This window comes from Oncorhynchus gorbuscha, linkage group LG19, assembly GCF_021184085.1.
Source record: "Oncorhynchus gorbuscha isolate QuinsamMale2020 ecotype Even-year linkage group LG19, OgorEven_v1.0, whole genome shotgun sequence".
Classification (NCBI taxonomy): Eukaryota; Metazoa; Chordata; class Actinopteri; order Salmoniformes; family Salmonidae; genus Oncorhynchus; species Oncorhynchus gorbuscha.
Genome location: NC_060191.1, coordinates 6,054,652 through 6,073,324, shown reverse-complemented (window position 1 = coordinate 6,073,324; position 18,673 = coordinate 6,054,652). Strand labels below are relative to the sequence as shown.

Sequence of the window (18,673 nt, the reverse complement as noted above, 5' to 3'; positions counted from 1 at the left end):
GAGACAGAGAGAGAGAGAGAGAGAGAGAGAGAGAGAGAGAGAGAGAGAGAGAGAGAGAGAGAGAGAGAGAGAGAGAGAGAGTTTTGTTGTCTGTGACTCCAGTAGTATTTGTGAAAAAAATACAAACGCAAAAATATAAACGCCACATTCAACTATTTCAAACATTTTACTGAGTTACAGTTCATATAAGGAAATCATTCCATTTAAATCAATTCCTTAGGCGTTAAAATATGGAAACTGGAAATACAGATATGCAACTGTTTGTCACAGATACCTTAAAAAGGTAGGGGTGTGGATCAGAAAACCAGTCAGTGTCTCATACAGCATAACCCATCTTCTTCGCATAGAGTTGATCAGGCTGTTGATTGTCCCTGTGGAATGTTGTCTGACTCCTCTTCAATGGCTTTACAAAGTTGCTGGATATTGGCGGGAACTGGAACACGCTGTTGTACATGTCAATCCTGAGCATCCCAAACATGCTCAATGGGTGACATGTTAGGTGTGTATGCAGGCAATGGAATAACTGGGACATTTTCAGCTTTCAATTTTCTTAAACAGCTCTGGTGGACATTCCTGCAGTCAGCATGACTATTGCACACAACCTCAAAACTTGACACATTGTGGAATTGTGTTGTGTGACAAAACGGCACATTTTAGAGTGTCCTTTTATTGTCCCCCAGCACCAGGTGCATCTGTGTAATGATCATGCTGTTTAATCAGCTTCTTGATATGCCACACCTGTCAGGTGGACGGTTTATCTTGGAAAAGGATATATGCTCACTAACAGGGATGTAAACAAAATTGTTCACAAAATGTGGGATAAATAAGCTTTTGGGATCTTTTATTTCAGCTCATGTAACATGGGACCAACACTTTACATGTTGAGTTTATATTTGGTTTCAATGTAAAGAGTGGATAAAAGGAGGAGTTGTGACCCACATGTATAGCAGCTCTTATAATGGTCCTCTGATCTGTTGACCTCCATGCATTATCATGGTTCAGCTGGGTTCTGACGCTATACTGTACATCTCTGTAAAATATGCTGGAGGTTACCTCTGTGTGGATGCTATATGCTACAGTAGTGTTATTGAGGGCAATTTACACAGCGACCCACAGCAGACATGCACATGTCCCAGACACACAATGTCCCAGGCTCAGAGGTGTCCTGTTGGGTTAGGGTTATAGGTTGAGGTTATGGGGTTAGGAACTGAGAAATGTGATCTCTGGACATTACTGTCTGACTGTACCATGTGTATTTGTAAAAAGAGCTCTACAAATGTGAAGGAAAAATGTGAGTGATTGATGCCTGTGGATGTGACAGCGCTTGCGGGATTGTGCCTGTTGAAAGATGATTCAATTTATTGTGATCATACTATTCATAATGATATGCACATGAACAGGGACTCATGCCTGAGGAGGACAGGATAGATGTTTCGTGTTGATGGACATTCAGCAGGGAGGGAGTGGAGAGGTGTTAATGATTACTATTCATACCAGCAGAAACCAAAGCAACAATAAAATGACATAACACACTTCTGTGTGAATCTGAATGTGAAGAATGTGAATGAGAGGAATAATTCCATTCACAACGAGGTGATTTATATGAGCTGATTTTATTTATAGCTCAATATTTGCCACTGGTTTTGCTGCTAAATTTAGGAAGTGGGCCTGCAGGAACGTCAAGCGACACACAACACAAGCCTAACCCTCTTGGAATTAATGTCAGACAAATCTCAATGATTTGTTGTCAACTGTCCCTTGGTTATATATATATTTGATTATTTGTGTTGGCTAGTATTTGATAAATGCTTTGAAATATAAGTATTGAAATATGCTTATATTACTAAAGTATATTCATATTTGATCCTTTTTTAAATATAAGGGTTTCTAGGCCCGTTTGGGAAACAGTCAGGAGTCAGCTAAAAAAATAAAATAAAATAAATTTAAAAAAAAGCCATTTAGCAGACGCTTTTATCCAAAGCGACTTACAGTCATGTGTGCATACATTCTACGTATGGGTGGTCCCGGGGATCGAACCCACTACCCTGGCGTTACAAGCGCCATGCTCTACCAACTGAGCTACAGAAGGACCATAAAAAGTCAAGCTAAGTTTATTAAGCGATTCAGGCTACATATAGGTTTTCTTGTTTCAAACAGGATAAACTCAAAGCACATTAACGCAATTACATCCGGCCGTGATTGGGAGTCCTATAGGGTGGCACACAATTGGCCCAGCGTCGTCAGGGTTTGGTTGGGTAGGCCGTGATTGGGAGTCCCATAGGGTGGCACACAATTGGCCCAGCGTCGTCAGGGTTTGGTTGGGTAGGCCGTGATTGGGAGTCCCATAGGGTGGCACACAATTGGCCCAGCGTCGTCAGGGTTTGGTTGGGTAGGCCGTGATTGGGAGTCCCATAGGGTGGCACACAATTGGCCCAGCGTCGTCAGGGTTTGGTTGGGTAGGCCGTGATTGGGAGTCCCATAGGGTGGCACACAATTGGCCCAGCGTCGTCAGGGTTTGGTTGGGTAGGCCGTGATTGGGAGTCCCATAGGGTGGCACACAATTGGCCCAGCGTCGTCAGGGTTTGGTTGGGTAGGCCGTTATTGGGAGTCCCATAGGGTGGCACACAATTGGCCCAGCGTCGTCAGGGTTTGGTTGGGTAGGCCGTGATTGGGAGTCCCTTAGGGTGGCACACAATTGGCCCAGTGTCGTCAGGGTTTGGTTGGGTAGGCCGTGATTGGGAGTCCCATAGGGTGGCACACAATTGGCCCAGCGTCGTCAGGGTTTGGTTGGGTAGGCCGTGATTGGGAGTCCCATAGGGTGGCACACAATTGGCCCAGCGTCGTCAGGGTTTGGTTGGGTAGGCCGGGATTGGGAGTCCCATAGGGTGGCACACAATTGGCCCAGCGTCGTCAGGGTTTGGTTGGGTAGGCCGGGATTGGGAGTCCCATAGGGTGGCACACAATTGGCCCAGCGTCGTCAGGGTTTGGTTGGGTAGGCCGTGATTGTGAATAACCAGTTGTTCTTAACTGGCTTGCCTAGTTAAATAAAAGGTGAAATAAAAAATCAATAAAGAGGAAATCTGCAGTTGTAACAATAACAAAACCTATTCCCAACCTGTTTCTGTATAGATCTGAAGGATGGGGCTGGAGAAATGTAACCCCTCTCCTTGCGTCCATAGACAGAGCTATGGATAAAAGGACTGATCATTCAAGCATCCATGATATCAACATTATAGTTTTATCCATGTTTTGAGGCTATACAGTGTTTGTCTACATTTACTTTGTTTACAAACATTGGAGTAAAACAAGCTTATATTTTTGGTTCTGATGGGTTACTACAGTTCAACTAAGCTCTGTAGGCATTTTTAAGTTATATTCTTCAAGAAGGAATGTGTACATATCATGTCAAAAAATGTGAACAGCAACTGCAGTTTTCCCCTTTAACAAAATACACATTTGGAATGTTGGCAACATTGCACTCGGGCACCCGAGTGGCACAGCAGTCTAAGGCACTGCATCTCACTGCTTGGCACAGCAGTCTAAGGCACTGCATCTCACTGCTTGGCACAGCAGTCTAAGGCACTGCATCTCACTGCTTGGCACAGCAGTCTAAGGCACTGCATCTCACTGCTTGGCACAGCAGTCTAAGGCACTGCATCTCACTGCTTGGCACAGCAGTCTAAGGCACTGCATCTCACTGCTTGGCACAGCAGTCTAAGGCACTGCATCTCACTGCTTGGCACAGCAGTCTAAGGCACTGCATCTCACTGCTTGGCACAGCAGTCTAAGGCACTGCATCTCACTGCTTGGCACAGCAGTCTAAGGCACTGCATCTCACTGCTTGGCACAGCAGTCTAAGGCACTGCATCTCACTGCTTGGCACAGCAGTCTAAGGCACTGCATCTCACTGCTTGGCACAGCAGTCTAAGGCACTGCATCTCAGGGCTTGGCACAGCAGTCTAAGGCACTGCATCTCGCTGCTTGGCACAGCAGTCTAAAGCACTGCATCTCAGGGCTTGGCACAGCAGTCTAAGGCACTGCATCTCACTGCTTGGCACAGCAGTCTAAGGCACTGCATCTCACTGCTTGGCACAGCAGTCTAAGGCACTGCATCTCACTGCTTGGCACAGCAGTCTAAGGCACTGCATCTCACTGCTTGGCACAGCAGTCTAAGGCACTGCATCTTAGGGCTTGGCACAGCAGTTTAAGGCACTGCATCTCAGGGCTTGGCACAGCAGTCTAAGGCACTGCATCTCACTGCTTGGCACAGCAGTCTAAGGCACTGCATCTCAGTGCTTGGCACAGCAGTCTAAGGCACTGCATCTCACTGCTTGGCACAGCAGTCTAAGGCACTGCATCTCAGGGCTTGGCACAGCAGTCTAAGGCACTGCATCTCACTGCTTGGCACAGCAGTCTAAGGCACTGCATCTCAGGGCTTGGCACAGCAGTCTAAGGCACTGCATCTCAGGGCTTGGCACAGCAGTCTAAGGCACTGCATCTCAGGGCTTGGCACAGCAGTCTAAGGCACTGCATCTCACTGCTTGGCACAGCAGTCTAAGGCACTGCATCTCAGTGCTTGGCACAGCAGTCTAAGGCACTGCATCTCACTGCTTGGCACAGCAGTCTAAGGCACTGCATCTCAGGGCTTGGCACAGCAGTCTAAGGCACTGCATCTCAGGGCTTGGCACAGCAGTCTAAGGCACTGCATCTCAGGGCTTGGCACAGCAGTCTAAGGCACTGCATCTCAGGGCTTGGCACAGCAGTCTAAGGCACTGCATCTCAGTGCTTGGCACAGCAGTCTAAGGCACTACATCCTAGTGCTTGGCACAGCAGTCTAAGGCACTGCATCTCAGGGCTTGGCACAGCAGTCTAAGGCACTGCATCTCAGGGCTTGGCACAGCAGTCTAAGGCACTGCATCTCAGTGCTTGGCACAGCAGTCTAAGGCACTGCATCTCACTGCTTGGCACATCAGTCTAAGGCACTGCATCTCAGTGCTTGGCACAGCAGTCTAAGGCACTGCATCTCAGGGCTTGGCACAGCAGTCTAAGGCACTGCATCTCAGGGCTTGGCACAGCAGTCTAAGGCACTACATCCTAGTGCTTGGCACAGCAGTCTAAGGCACTGCATCTCAGTGCTTGGCACAGCAGTCTAAGGCACTGCATCTCATGGCTTGAGGCATCACTGGCAGCGGGGTTTGGCCGTTGTTGTAAATAAGAATTTGTTCTTAACTGACTGGTTAAATAAATGAACATATATATTTTTTTCGATTTGAACACATTCGACCACACCACTTACATTTATCTTGGTCCTCAAATGTTTCTTAAACAGACTACGCACAGCAACGACGCCACACATTCTCATCCGACGCCACACATTCTCATCCGACACCCAACACCCAACTTCAGGTACAATTATAGAGGTCTGACGGGTGCTTTTATAGGCTCCACATGTTCCTTCATACAAAACAATCAACATCAAGGGTCAGTTTGACATTATGTTACAGTATAAAGCTTATTTACAAGTGTGATAAATAGCGCTACATTCCCATCCAGACAATGAAATAGGTTAGAATTTAGATCAAATTTAAACTATTTAATGCATAATGACTGTGTAGCTTCGCCCAGTTCATAAATATTAAATGATGGGAGCGGCGTGCAAAGGGGTGTGGTCTTTCCTGTATTCGGGAACGGAACCGGAAGTTCCGCCATCTCCTTGTACCATTCGAGCTACAACAGGGTCAGTATAGACTTAATTTAGATGTTAAGTATGGTAAATTGTCAACAGTTATTAAATGTTATAAGTAATATTGACAGAGTGAACGTTCCATAACCATCAGTTTTATGTTAAGGATGGTGGTGTCACTCGATCAGATCATAAATACCACTCCTATTCTGTTGCCACTTGAACTGCTAGCAACAGGGTTCAACGTTATCTCATCTATTTGTACTGTTGGCTACTTCAGCTACCTAGCTAGGTAAATAGCAATGATTCATTCAGTGTCGTGACAGGAATACCTATATTTAGTTAGTCGGGTTTCTCTTTCACGTTTTCCCCTTAACCCCAAACACAATAGTAAAACGTTAAAAGTGTTCGCAACTGAGAAAGCCAAGGAGAAGGGGAGTTAACGGTAAGTAGCTAACGTTTTCCAGCTGATAGCTGGGAGGGTGGTACCAGATAGCTAACGTTAGCCAGCCTATAGCTAGCTAACCAATTAGTTAGTGTTCCCTTTTATCTGGTTTGGATGACCTTCTAAGTTTGCCAACCAAGTTCGTTACACTTCCCATTCTGTTCTTTGACAGTAGTAGTGTCAACTATTTCCCGTGGTAATGTTTGCATTAGTGTTGAATTGCTGTGTAGACTGTTATGAGAGAGAACTGGGTGGGGGTCTCCGGCTCAGGAGGGTGTGTGACTGTCTGATAGCAAGTGGGAACGAGCGTAGTGGCCACAGTGTCTCTGACATTGTCATGATCGTTACACCGCCCTTGTTTTTCTGGCGTTAGCACAAATATGGGTTGGTAAGCGCCATAACTTTAAACTTGCTAGCTAATTCAACAGTTTGGTAGTTAGCTTATATTAGACTCAGCCAACTAGCCTAGTTTGTCTGGCTTCAGATAGCTAGTTGCATTTGTATTGCATGTTGGGATTTGATTGCTAATAATGTATCTGCTAATAATGTATCTGCCATTGAATGCACATTGTATGTCTAGTGTCAGTGAAACCAAGGAAGTTCTGATACTTATTCCACTGTAAGCTGTCCTGAATATTTAAATGGCGTTAGCTAAGCTCCTTATCAACAGTTGAACTTGACAGTACAATAACAGAGCTACATACAACACCCGGACGTCTCCTGTCCTGTAGCATGTAGCTCTGTTATTGTACCGTCAAGTTCAACTGTTGATAAGGAGCTTTGCTAATGCAGTGCTCCACATTATGATGTGTATGGTTGAGGTCATTGCCATATAAATTCAGAACAGGATATTTCTGTTTCAAGGAAATATCACTTTTTTTTAGTATTTCTCAATTCTTGAATTGGAATTTCAGATCTCTTCCTCACTTTACATAGAAGTGGCCTGAACCCTGTTGATGTGTTGAATTGTGAGAGATTTGGGCTAAGCTTGTCCCTGATCTACATTCGGTCTTGGTAGATGCCTTGTATGAACTTTGGAACGTTGCTCCAGTAATCTCTAAACTGACTTCAGGAATGGTTATCTCTCTGTGTTATGCAACCTAGTCTCCTATTAGTACTGTACAACCTGTGGTCTTCCACTCCTTATTAGTCTGCTCGGCCACACTGCTAGGGTCATTCAGCAGCACTGGAACAATTCTGTCAGAGAAGACAGTCAAATCATATAGGAATATGCTGTACCTACATATTAGATGAGTTTGTTAGTCACATACAAAGGCTCGCAGATGTAATTGCAGGGCACAGTGAAATTCTTAAGCTCCGAGATCCAACAGTCCAGGTCAAAAAGAGAAGTGAATAAAGCCCACGAAGAGTATTCATGCCACAGCATTGCTAAACAGTCCACAGAGTACTAACAGTTCAATGGTGTCAAAATAGTGACACTGTTCAAGCCTGCACGCCATGCTCATCTGACAGCATTAAGTGTGTCAGATGGTGAAAGTGAATCAAAGGAAAGTAGGGGCCTGGGAGTTTTTCATAATGTCAACCATGCCTGTCCTGGAACTGTATGTGTGGACAAGAACATCAAGTCTGCTGCACCCCTGCCCAAAACACTGTGCCTAAATCCAATTAAACCCTGTGTGTGTGTGTGTGTGTGTGTGTGTGTGTGTGTGTGTGTGTGTGTGTGTGTGTGTGTGTGTGTGTGTGTGTGTGTGTGTGTGTGTGCGTGCGCTGCCTTTCTCTCTCTGTTGACATAAAGGAGCACTATGTCCACTAAAATTGATTGCTGGTTTCATTTCTCTTTCACACAATGTTTTCCTATTCATCTTGTCTCTCTGATGTCTCTCTCTCTTGATGTGTCTCGAGCTCCCTCTCTCCCTCCCTTTCTCCCTCTCGATTTCTCCCTCTCGATTTCTCCCTCTCGATTTCTCCCTCTCGATCTCTCCCTCTCGATCTCTCCCTCTCGATCTCTCCCTCTCGATCTCTCCCTCTCGATCTCTCCCTCTCGATCTCTCCCTCTCGATCTCTCCCTCTCGATCTCTCCCTCTCGATCTCTCCCTCTCGATCTCTCCCTCTCGATCTCTCTCTCTCTCTCTCGATCTCTCTCTCTCTCTCTCGATCTCTCTCTCTCTCTCTCGATCTCTCTCTCTCTCTCTCGATCTCTCTCTCTCTCTCGATCTCTCTCGATCGATCTCTCTCTCTCTCGATCTCTCTCTCTCTCGATCTCTCTCGATCTCTCTCGATCTCTCCCTCCCTCTCGATCTCTCCCTCCCTCTCGATCTCTCCCCCCCTCTCGATCTCTCCCCCCTCTCGATCTCTCCCCCCCTCTCGATCTCTCCCTCCCTCTCGATCTCTCCCCCCTCTCGATCTCTCCCCCCTCTCGATCTCTCCCTCCCTCTCGATCTCTCCCTCCCTCTCGATCTCTCCCTCCCTCTCGATCTCTCCCTCCCTCTCGATCTCTCCCTCCCTCTCGATCTCTCCCTCCCTCTCGATCTCTCCCTCCCTCTCGATCTCTCCCTCCCTCTCGATCTCTCCCTCCCTCTCGATCTCTCCCTCCCTCTCGATCTCTCCCTCCCTCTCGATCTCTCCCTCCCTCTCGATCTCTCCCTCCCTCTCGATCTCTCCCTCCCTCTCTCTCTCTCTCTCTCTCTCTCTCTCTCTCTCTCTCTCTCTCTCTCTCGATCTCTCGATCTCTCGATCTCTCTCTCTCGATCTCTCTCTCGATCTCTCTCGATCTCTCCCTCCCTCTCGATCTCTCCCTCTCGATCTCTCCCTCTCGATTTCTCCCTCTCGATTTCTCCCTCTCGATTTCTCCCTCTCGATTTCTCCCTCTCGATTTCTCCCTCTCGATTTCTCCCTCTCGATTTCTCCCTCTCGATTTCTCCCTCTCGATTTCTCCCTCTCGATTTCTCCCTCTCGATTTCTCCCTCTCGATTTCTCCCTCTCGATCTCTCTCTCTCTCGATCTCTCTCTCTCTCGATCTCTCGATCTCTCTCTCTCGATCTCTCGATCTCTCTCTCTCGATCTCTCTCTCGATCTCTCTCGATCTCTCCCTCCCTCTCGATCTCTCCCTCTCGATCTCTCCCTCTCGATTTCTCCCTCTCGATTTCTCCCTCTCGATTTCTCCCTCTCGTTTTCTCCCTCTCGATTTCTCCCTCTCGATTTCTCCCTCTCGATTTCTCCCTCTCGACCTCTCTCTCTCTCTCTCCCCTCTCGATCTCTCTCTCCCCTCTCTCTCTCTCTCTCTCTCTCTCTCTCCCCTCTCGATCTCTCTCTCTCTCTCTCTCTCTCTCTCTCGATCTCTCGATCTCTCGATCTCTCTCTCTCGATCTCTCTCTCGATCTCTCTCGATCTCTCCCTCCCTCTCGATCTCTCCCTCTCGATCTCTCCCTCTCGATCTCTCCCTCTCGATCTCTCCCTCTCGATCTCTCCCTCTCGATCTCTCCCTCTCGATCTCTCCCTCTCGATCTCTCTCTCTCTCTCTCGATCTCTCTCTCTCTCTCTCGATCTCTCTCTCTCTCTCTCGATCTCTCTCTCTCTCTCTCGATCTCTCTCTCTCTCTCGATCTCTCTCGATCGATCTCTCTCTCTCGATCTCTCTCTCTCTCGATCTCTCTCGATCTCTCTCGATCTCTCCCTCCTCTCGATCTCTCCCTCCCTCTCGATCTCTCCCCCCTCTCGATCTCTCCCCCTCTCGATCTCTCCCCCTCTCGATCTCTCCCTCCCTCTCGATCTCTCCCCCTCTCGATCTCTCCCCCTCTCGATCTCTCCCTCCCTCTCGATCTCTCCCTCCCTCTCGATCTCTCCCTCCCCTCTCGATCTCTCCCTCCCTCTCGATCTCTCCCTCCCTCTCGATCTCTCCCTCCCTCTCGATCTCTCCCTCCCTCTCGATCTCTCCCTCCCTCTCGATCTCTCCCTCCCTCTCGATCTCTCCCTCCCTCTCGATCTCTCCCTCCCTCTCGATCTCTCCCTCCCTCTCGATCTCTCCCTCCCTCTCGATCTCTCCCTCCCTCTCGATCTCTCCCTCCCTCTCTCTCTCTCTCTCTCTCTCTCTCTCTCTCTCTCTCTCTCTCTCGATCTCTCGATCTCTCGATCTCTCTCTCTCGATCTCTCTCTCGATCTCTCTCGATCTCTCCCTCCCTCTCGATCTCTCCCTCTCGATCTCTCCCTCTCGATTTCTCCCTCTCGATTTCTCCCTCTCGATTTCTCCCTCTCGATTTCTCCCTCTCGATTTCTCCCTCTCGATTTCTCCCTCTCGATTTCTCCCTCTCGATTTCTCCCTCTCGATTTCTCCCTCTCGATTTCTCCCTCTCGATTTCTCCCTCTCGATTTCTCCCTCTCGATCTCTCTCTCTCTCGATCTCTCTCTCTCTCGATCTCTCGATCTCTCTCTCTCGATCTCTCGATCTCTCTCTCTCGATCTCTCTCTCGATCTCTCTCGATCTCTCCCTCCCTCTCGATCTCTCCCTCTCGATCTCTCCCTCTCGATTTCTCCCTCTCGATTTCTCCCTCTCGATTTCTCCCTCTCGTTTTCTCCCTCTCGATTTCTCCCTCTCGATTTCTCCCTCTCGATTTCTCCCTCTCGACCTCTCTCTCTCTCTCTCCCCTCTCGATCTCTCTCTCCCCTCTCTCTCTCTCTCTCTCTCTCTCTCTCCCCTCTCGATCTCTCTCTCTCTCTCTCTCTCTCTCCCCTCTCGATCTCTCTCTCTCTCTCCCCTCTCGATCTCTCTCTCTCTCTCCCCTCTCGATCTCTCTCTCTCTCTCCCCTCTCGATCTCTCTCTCTCTCTCCCCTCTCGATCTCTCTCTCTCTCTCCCCTCTCGATCTCTCCCTCCCTCTCGATCTCTCCCTCCCTCTCGATCTCTCCCTCCCTCTCGATCTCTCTCTCTCTCTCTCTCTCTCTCGATCTCTCTCTCTCTCTCTCTCGATCTCTCTCTCGATCTCTCTCGATCTCTCCCTCCCTCTCGATCTCTCCCTCTCGATCTCTCCCTCTCGATCTCTCCCTCTCGATTTCTCCCTCTCGATTTCTCCCTCTCGATTTCTCCCTCTCGATTTCTCCCTCTCGATTTCTCCCTCTCGATTTCTCCCTCTCGATTTCTCCCTCTCGATTTCTCCCTCTCGATTTCTCCCTCTCGATTTCTCCCTCTCGATCTCTCTCTCTCTCCCCTCTCTCTCTCTCTCTCCCCTCTCGATCTCTCTCTCCCCTCTCGATCTCTCTCTCCCCTCTCGATCTCTCTCTCCCCTCTCGATCTCTCTCTCTCTCTCTCTCTCTCTCTCTCTCTCTCTCTCTCTCTCCCCTCTCGATCTCTCTCTCTCTCTCTCTCCCCTCTCGATCTCTCTCTCTCTCTCCCCTCTCGATCTCTCTCTCTCTCCCCTCTCGATCTCTCTCTCTCTCTCCCCTCTCGATCTCTCTCTCTCTCCCCTCTCGATCTCTCTCTCGATCTCTCTCTCTCTCCCTCCCTCTCGATCTCTCTCTCTCTCTCCCTCCCTCTCGATCTCTCTCTCTCTCCCTCCCTCTCGATATCTCTCTCTCCCTCCCTCTCGATATCTCTCTCTCCCTCCCTCTCGATATCTCTCTCTCCCTCCCTCTCGATATCTCTCTCTCTCCCTCCCTCTCGATATCTCTCTCTCCCTCCCTCTCGATATCTCTCTCTCCCTCCCTCTCGATCTCTCTCTCTCCCTCCCTCTCGATCTCTCCCTCCCTCTCGATCTCTCTCTCCCTCCCTCTCGATCTCTCTCTCTCCCTCTCTCTCTCTCTCTCTCTCTCTCTCTCTCTCTCGATCTCTCTCGATCTCTCTCGATCTCTCTCTCTCCCTCTCGATCTCTCTCTCTCTCCCCTCTCGATCTCTCGATCTCCCTCCCTCTCGATCTCTCGATCTCCCTCCCTCTCGATCTCTCTCTCTCTCTCCCTCCCTCTCGATCTCTCTCTCTCTCCCTCCCTCTCGATCTCTCTCCCTCTCTCTCCCTCTCTCTCTCTCTCTCTCGATCTCTCTCGATCTCTCTCTCTCTCCCTCCCTCTCGATGTCTCTCTCTCAATGTCTCTCTCTCTCTCTCTGTTGCTGCTTTTCTTTTTGTCTACTTGTTTCTTTTCCTCAGAGTTTGGCTCCTCTCCTCTCTCTGTGTATTAACTCACTGTACACTTTGCCCTGGCTGCTATTTGTTTTGTGTTGTATTAACTGTTTTACAACCCCTCGATTTCTCTGTGTGGGGCAGATTTTCCGTAGAAACCGACAGCCAGACGGTTGCCATGTCGACCTCATCGCTACGGCGACAAGTGAAGAACATTGTCCACAACTTCTCAGAGGCAGAGATCAAGGTTCGTTCGTCCTCTTCCCTATTTTCTCTTCCTCTCCAACCACTTTTCCACCCACACCTCACACCTTTATTTTTTATTCTTCTCTTACCCATTGTCCTCTTCCTCCTATCTTCATCACTTCGTTCAAGGCCATCTCACCTCAGTCTTCCCCGCCTCTGCTTCCTCCCTCTCCAACTCTTTCTTCCTCTCCTCCCTTATTTCTGTCTTAACTACTCTTAACTATTAACTACTTACCAAAGAATACATTCCACTGTGTACTCCCTGTATCTCCACCTCTTGCTATTTGGGTTAATGTAATCGTGTTATCCATTCATCATGATGATTCTGTCCAGCCTGTTTATCATCACTTCATCTCCACACCCCAGAGAGTAGAAGAGATGATCAGTTAAGGTGACTTACGATCACGGCTGTGGACTTATCAGGGGGTTCATTTGATTAAAGTACTTTGCATAATTGTTTTGTCTGTTTTTACATGTTTAGTCGGGAGCTTTGTATCGTAATATATTTTGTTGACTTGAGCTTGCCAAGGGAATGAATAGTCTGTCTTGATATAAACTACCAGTTGATTAATCAATTCATTGATCAATAAATCACACCTTAGATTGTTCAATGTTGAGTGCTTTTGGGGCGTCAGGTAGCCTAGTGGTTAGAGCGTTGGGCAAGTAACCGAAAGGTTGCTCGATCGAATTACCGAGCTGACACAAGGTAAAAAATATGTTCTTCTACCCCTGAACAGTTAACCCACTGTTCCCCTGTAGGCCGTCATTGTAAATAAGAATTTGTTCTTAAAAAAACGTCCCTGGTCTCTCTCTCCCCCACCTCCCCCCGTCCCTGGTCTCTCTCTCTCTCCCCCCCACGCCCCCTGTCCCTGGTCTCTCTCTCTCCCCCACCCCCCGTCCCTGGTCTCCCTCTCTCCCCCACCCCCCGTCCCTGGTCTCTCCCCCCTGTCCCCCCTGTCCCTGGTCTCTCTCTCCCCCACCCCCTTGTCCCTGGTTTCTCTCTCCCCCTGGTCTCTCTCTGTCCCCCTGTCCCTGGTCTCTCTGTCCCCCCCGTCCCTGGTCTCTCTGCCCCCTCTCCCCCCGTCCCTGGTCTCTCTCCCCCCGTCCCTGGTCTCTCTCCCCCCGTCCCTGGTCTCTCTCCCCCTGTCCCTGGTCTCTCTCCCCCTGTCCCTGTCCCTGGTCTCTCTCTCCCCCACCCCCCGTCCCTGTTCTCTCTCTCCCCCACCCCCCGTCCCTGGTCTCTCTTCCCCCCATCCCTGGCCTCTCTGCCCCCCCCCTGTCCCTGGTCTCTCTCCCCCCCCCCCCCCCCCCCCATCCCTGGTCTCTCTCTGTCCCTGGTCTCTCTCCCCCTGTCCCTGGTCTCTCTCCCCCCTGTCCCTGGTCTCTCTCCCCCTGTCCCTGGTCTCTCTCCCCCTGTCCCTGGTCTCTGTCCTCCCCCCTGTCCCTGGTCTCTCTCTGTCCCTGGTCTCTCTCTCCCCTCTCCCCCCTGTCCCTGGTCTCTCTGTCCCTCCCTGGTCTCCCTCCCCTCTCCCCTGTCCCTGGTCTCCCTCCCCTCTCCCCTCCTGTCCCTGGTCTCTCTCCCTCCCCTCCCTCTCCTGTCCCTGGTCTCTCTTTCTCCTGTCCCTGGTCTCTCCTTCTCCTGTCCCTGGTCTCTCTGTCCCCCCCCTGTCTCTGGTCTCTCTGTCCCCCCTGTCCCTGGTCTCTCTGTCCCCCCTGTCCCTGGTCTCTCTCTCCCCCCTGTCCCTGGTCTCTCTCTCCCCCTGTCCCTGGTCTCTCTCTCCCCCTGTCCCTGGTCTCTCTCTCCCCCCCTGTCCCTGGTCTCTCTCTCCCCCTGTCCCTGGTCTCTCTCTCCCCCTGTCCCTGGTCTCTCTCTCCCCCTGTCCCTGGTCTCTCTCTCCCCCTGTCCCTGGTCTCTCTCTCCCCCTGTCCCTGGTCTCTCTCTCCCCCCCTGTCCCTGGTCTCTCTCTCCCCCCCTGTCCCTGGTCTCTCTCTCCCCCCTGTCCCTGGTCTCTCTCTCTCCCCCCTGTCCCTGGTCTCTCTCTCTCCCCCTGTCCCTGGTCTCTCTCTCCCCCTGTCCCTGGTCTCTCTCTCCCCCCTGTCCCTGGTCTCTCTCTCCCCCTGTCCCTGGTCTCTCTCTCCCCCTGTCCCTGGTCTCTCTCTCCCCCCTGTCCCTGGTCTCTCTCTCCCCCCCCCTGTCCCTGGTCTCTCTCTCCCCCTGTCCCTGGTCTCTCTCTCCCCCCCCCTGTCCCTGGTCTCTCTCTCCCCCTGTCCCTGGTCTCTCTCTCCCCCCTGTCCCTGGTCTCTCTCTCCCCCCCTGTCCCTGGTCTCTCTCTCCCCCTGTCCCTGGTCTCTCTCTCCCCCCTGTCCCTGGTCTCTCTCTCCCCCTGTCCCTGGTCTCTCTCTCCCCCCTGTCCCTGGTCTCTCTCTCCCCCCTGTCCCTGGTCTCTCTCTCCCCCCTGTCCCTGGTCTCTCTCTCCCCCTGTCCCTGGTCTCTCTCTCCCCCCCTGTCCCTGGTCTCTCTCTCCCCCCCTGTCCCTGGTCTCTCCCCCCCATCCCTGGTCTCTCTCTGACCCCCGCCCCCTTCCCCCTGTCCCTGGTCTCTCTCCCCCTGTCCCTGGTCTCTCTCCCCCTGTCCCTGGTCTCTCTCTGTCCCTGGTCTCCCTCCCCTCTCCCCCTGTCCCTGGTCTCCCCCTCTCCCCCTCCTGTCCCTGGTCTCTCTCCCTCCCTCCCTCTCCTGTCCCTGGTCTCTCTTTCTCCTGTCCCTGGTCTCTCTTTCTCCTGTCCCTGGTCTCTCTGTCCCCCCTGTCTCTGGTCTCTCTGTCCCCCTGTCCCTGGTCTCTCTGTCCCCCCCTGTCCCTGGTCTCTCTGTCCCCCCCCTGTCCCTGGTCTCTCTGTCCCCCCCTGTCCCTGGTCTCTCTGTCCCCCTGTCCCTGGTCTCTCTGTCCCCCTGTCCCTGGTCTCTCTGTCCCCCTGTCCCTGGTCTCTCTGTCCCCCTGTCCCTGGTCTCTCTGTCCCCCTGTCCCTGGTCTCTCTGTCCCCCCTGTCCCTGGTCTCTCTCTCCCCCCTGTCCCTGGTCTCTCTCTCCCCCCCTGTCCCTGGTCTCTCTCTCCCCCCTGTCCCTGGTCTCTCTCTCCCCCTGTCCCTGGTCTCTCTCTCCCCCTGTCCCTGGTCTCTCTCTCCCCCTGTCCCTGGTCTCTCTCTCCCCCTGTCCCTGGTCTCTCTCTCCCCCTGTCCCTGGTCTCTCTCTCCCCCCTGTCCCTGGTCTCTCTCTCCCCCCTGTCCCTGGTCTCTCTCTCCCCCCTGTCCCTGGTCTCTCTCTCCCCCTGTCCCTGGTCTCTCTCTCCCCCTGTCCCTGGTCTCTCTCTCCCCCTGTCCCTGGTCTCTCTCCCCCCCTGTCCCTGGTCTCTCTCTCTCCCTGGTCCCTGGTCTCTCTCTCCCCTGGTCTCTCTCTCTCCCTGGTCTCTCTCTCTCCCTGGTCTCTCTCTCTCTCTCTCCCTGGTCTCTCTCTCTCTCTCTCCCTGGTCTCTCTCTCTCTCTCTCCCTGGTCTCTCTCTCTCTCTCTCCCTGGTCTCTCCCTCTCTCTCCCTGGTCTCTCTCTCTCTCTCTCCCTGGTCTCTCTCTCTCTCCCTGGTCTCTCTCTCTCTCTCTCCCTGGTCTCTCTCTCTCTCTCTCCCTGGTCTCTCTCTCTCTCTGTCCCTGGTCTCTCTCTCTCTCTGTCCCTGGTCTCTCTCTCTCTCTCTCTCTCTCTCCCTGGTCTCTCTCTCTCTGTCCCTGGTCTCTCTCTCTCTCTCTCTGTCCCTGGTCTCTCTCTCTCTCTCTCTCCCTGGTCTCTCTCTCTCCCTGGTCTCTCTATCTCTCTCTCCCCCTGTCCCTGGTCTCTCTCCCCCCTGGTCTCTCTCTCTCTCTCTCTGGTCTCTCTCTCTCTCTCTCCCTGGTCTCTCTCTCTCTCTCCCTGGTCTCTCTCTCTCTCTCTCCCTGGTCTCTCTCTCTCTCTCTCCCTGGTCTCTCTCTCTCTCTCTCCCTGGTCTCTCTCTCTCTCTCTCCTGGTCTCTCTCTCTCTCTCTCCCTGGTCTCTCTCTCTCTCTCTCCCTGGTCTCTCTCTCTCTCTCTCCCTGGTCTCTCTCTCTCTCTCTCCCTGGTCTCTCTCTCTCTCTCTCCCTGGTCTCTCTCTCTCTCTCCCTCCCTGGTCTCTCTCTCTCTCTCCCTCCCTGGTCTCTCTCTCTCTCTCTCCCTGGTCTCTCTCTCTCTCTCCCTCCCTGGTCTCTCTCTCTCTCCCTCCCTGGTCTCTCTCTCTCTCCTCCCTCCCTGGTCTCTCTCTCTCTCTCTCCTCCCTGGTCTCTCTCTCTCTCCTCCCCTGGTCTCTCTCTCTCTCCCTCCCTGGTCTCTCTCTCTCTCCCTCCCTGGTCTCTCTCTCTCCCTCCCCTGGTCTCTCTCTCTCTCCCTCCCTGGTCTCTCTCTCTCCCTCCCTGGTCTCTCTCTCTCTCCCCCCTGTCCCTGGTCTCTCTCTCTCTCTCCCCCCTGTCCCTGGTCTCTCTCTCTCTCCCCCCTGTCCCTGGTCTCTCTCTCTCCCCCCTGTCCCTGGTCTCTCTCTCTCTCTCCCCCCTGTCCCTGGTCTCTCTCTCTCTCTCTCCCCCCTGTCCCTGGTCTCTCTCTCTCTCTCTCCCCTGTCCCTGGTCTCTCTCTCTCTCTCTCTCCCCTGTCCCTGGTCTCTCTCTCTCTCTCTCTCCCCCTGTCCCTGGTCTCTCTCTCCCCCTGTCCCTGGTCTCTCTCCCCCCTGTCCCTGGTCTCTCTCCCCCTGTCCCTGGTCTCTCTCTCCCCCTGTCCCTGGTCTCTCTGTCCCTGGTCTCTCTCTGTCCCTGGTCTCTCTCTCTCTCTGTCCCTGGTCTCTCTCTCTCTCTGTCCCTGGTCTCTCTCTCTCTCTGTCCCTGGTCTCTCTCTCTCTCTGTCCCTGGTCTCTCTCTCTCTCTGTCCCTGGTCTCTCTCTCTCTCTGTCCCTGGTCTCTCTCTCTCTCTCCCTGGTCTCTCTCTCTCCCTGGTCTCTCTCTCTCCCTCTCTCTCTCTCTCTCTCTCTCTCTCTCTCTCTCTCCCCCCGCTGTCTCTCTCTCTCTCTCCCCCCGCTGTCTCTCTCTCTCTCTCCCCCCCGCTGTCTCTCTCTCTCTCTCCCCCGCTGTCTCTCTCTCTCTCTCCCCCGCTGTCTCTCTCTCTCTCTCCCCCGCTGTCTGTCTCTCTCTCTCTCTCTCTCTCCCCCCTCTCTCTCTCTCTCTCTCTCTGTCTCTCTCTCTCTCCCCCCCTCTCTCTCTCTCTCTCTCTGTCTCTCTCTCTCTCTCCCCCCCTCTCTCTCTCTCTCTCTCCCCCCTCTCTCTCTCTCTCTCTCTCTCCGTCCCTGTCTCTCTCTCTCTCTCTCTCTCTCTCTGTCTCTCTCTCCCCCCCCTGTCTCTCTCTCTCTCTCCCCCCCTGTCTCTCTCTCTCTCTCCCCCCTGTCTCTCTCTCTCTCTCTCCCCCTGTCTCTCTCTCTCTCCCCCTGTCTCTCTCTCTCTCTCTCTCCCCCCTTTCTCTCTCTCTCTCTCTCCCCCCCTTTCTCTCTCTCTCTCTCTCTCCCCCCTGTCTCTCTCTCTCTCCCCCCCTGTCTCTCTCTCTCTCCCCCTGTGTCTCTCTCTCTCTCTCTCCCCCTGTGTCTCTCTCTCTCTCTCCCCCTGTGTCTCTCTCTCTCCCCCCCCTGTGTCTCTCTCTCTCTCTCCCCCCCTGTGTCTCTCTCTCTCTCTCCCCCCTGTGTCTCTCTCTCTCTCTCCCCCTGTGTCTCTCTCTCTCTCCCCCCCCTGTGTCTCTCTCTCTCTCCCCCTGTGTCTCTCTCTCTCTCCCCCTGTCTCTCTCTCTCTCCCCCCCCTGTGTCTCTCTCTCTCTCTCCCCCCTCTCTCTCTCTCTCTCTCTCTCTCTCTCTCCGTCCCCTGTCTCTCTCTCTCTCCGTCCCCTGTCTCTCTCTCTCTCTCCCCCTGTCTGTCTCTCTCTCTCTCTCCCCCTGTCTCTCTCTCTCTCTCGTCCCCTGTCTCTCTCTCTCTCTCCGTCCCCTGTCTCTCTCTCTCTCTCCCCCTGTCTCTCTCTCTCTCTCCCCCTGTCTCTCTCTCTCTCTCTCCCCCTGTCTCTCTCTCTCTCTCTCCCCCCTGTCTCTCTCTCTCTCTCTCTCTCCCTCCTGTCTCTGTCTCTCTCTCTCTCCCCCCCCTCTCTCTCTCTCTCTCTCC

General features: G+C 52.5%; 1 pseudogene across 1 annotated transcript in view; it reads left to right on the top strand.

Moving 5' to 3' along the window:
* Window positions 1-5,680: 5,680 nt before the first annotated feature.
* LOC124005009 overlaps window positions 5,681-18,673 on the top strand; it is a 34,820-nt pseudogene continuing 21,827 nt past the window's right edge. The window contains exons 1-2 of the transcript XR_006833549.1: window positions 5,681-5,737; window positions 12,336-12,438. The product of XR_006833549.1 is annotated as an epsin-1-like (transcript). The remainder of the gene's footprint in view (window positions 5,738-12,335; window positions 12,439-18,673) is intronic.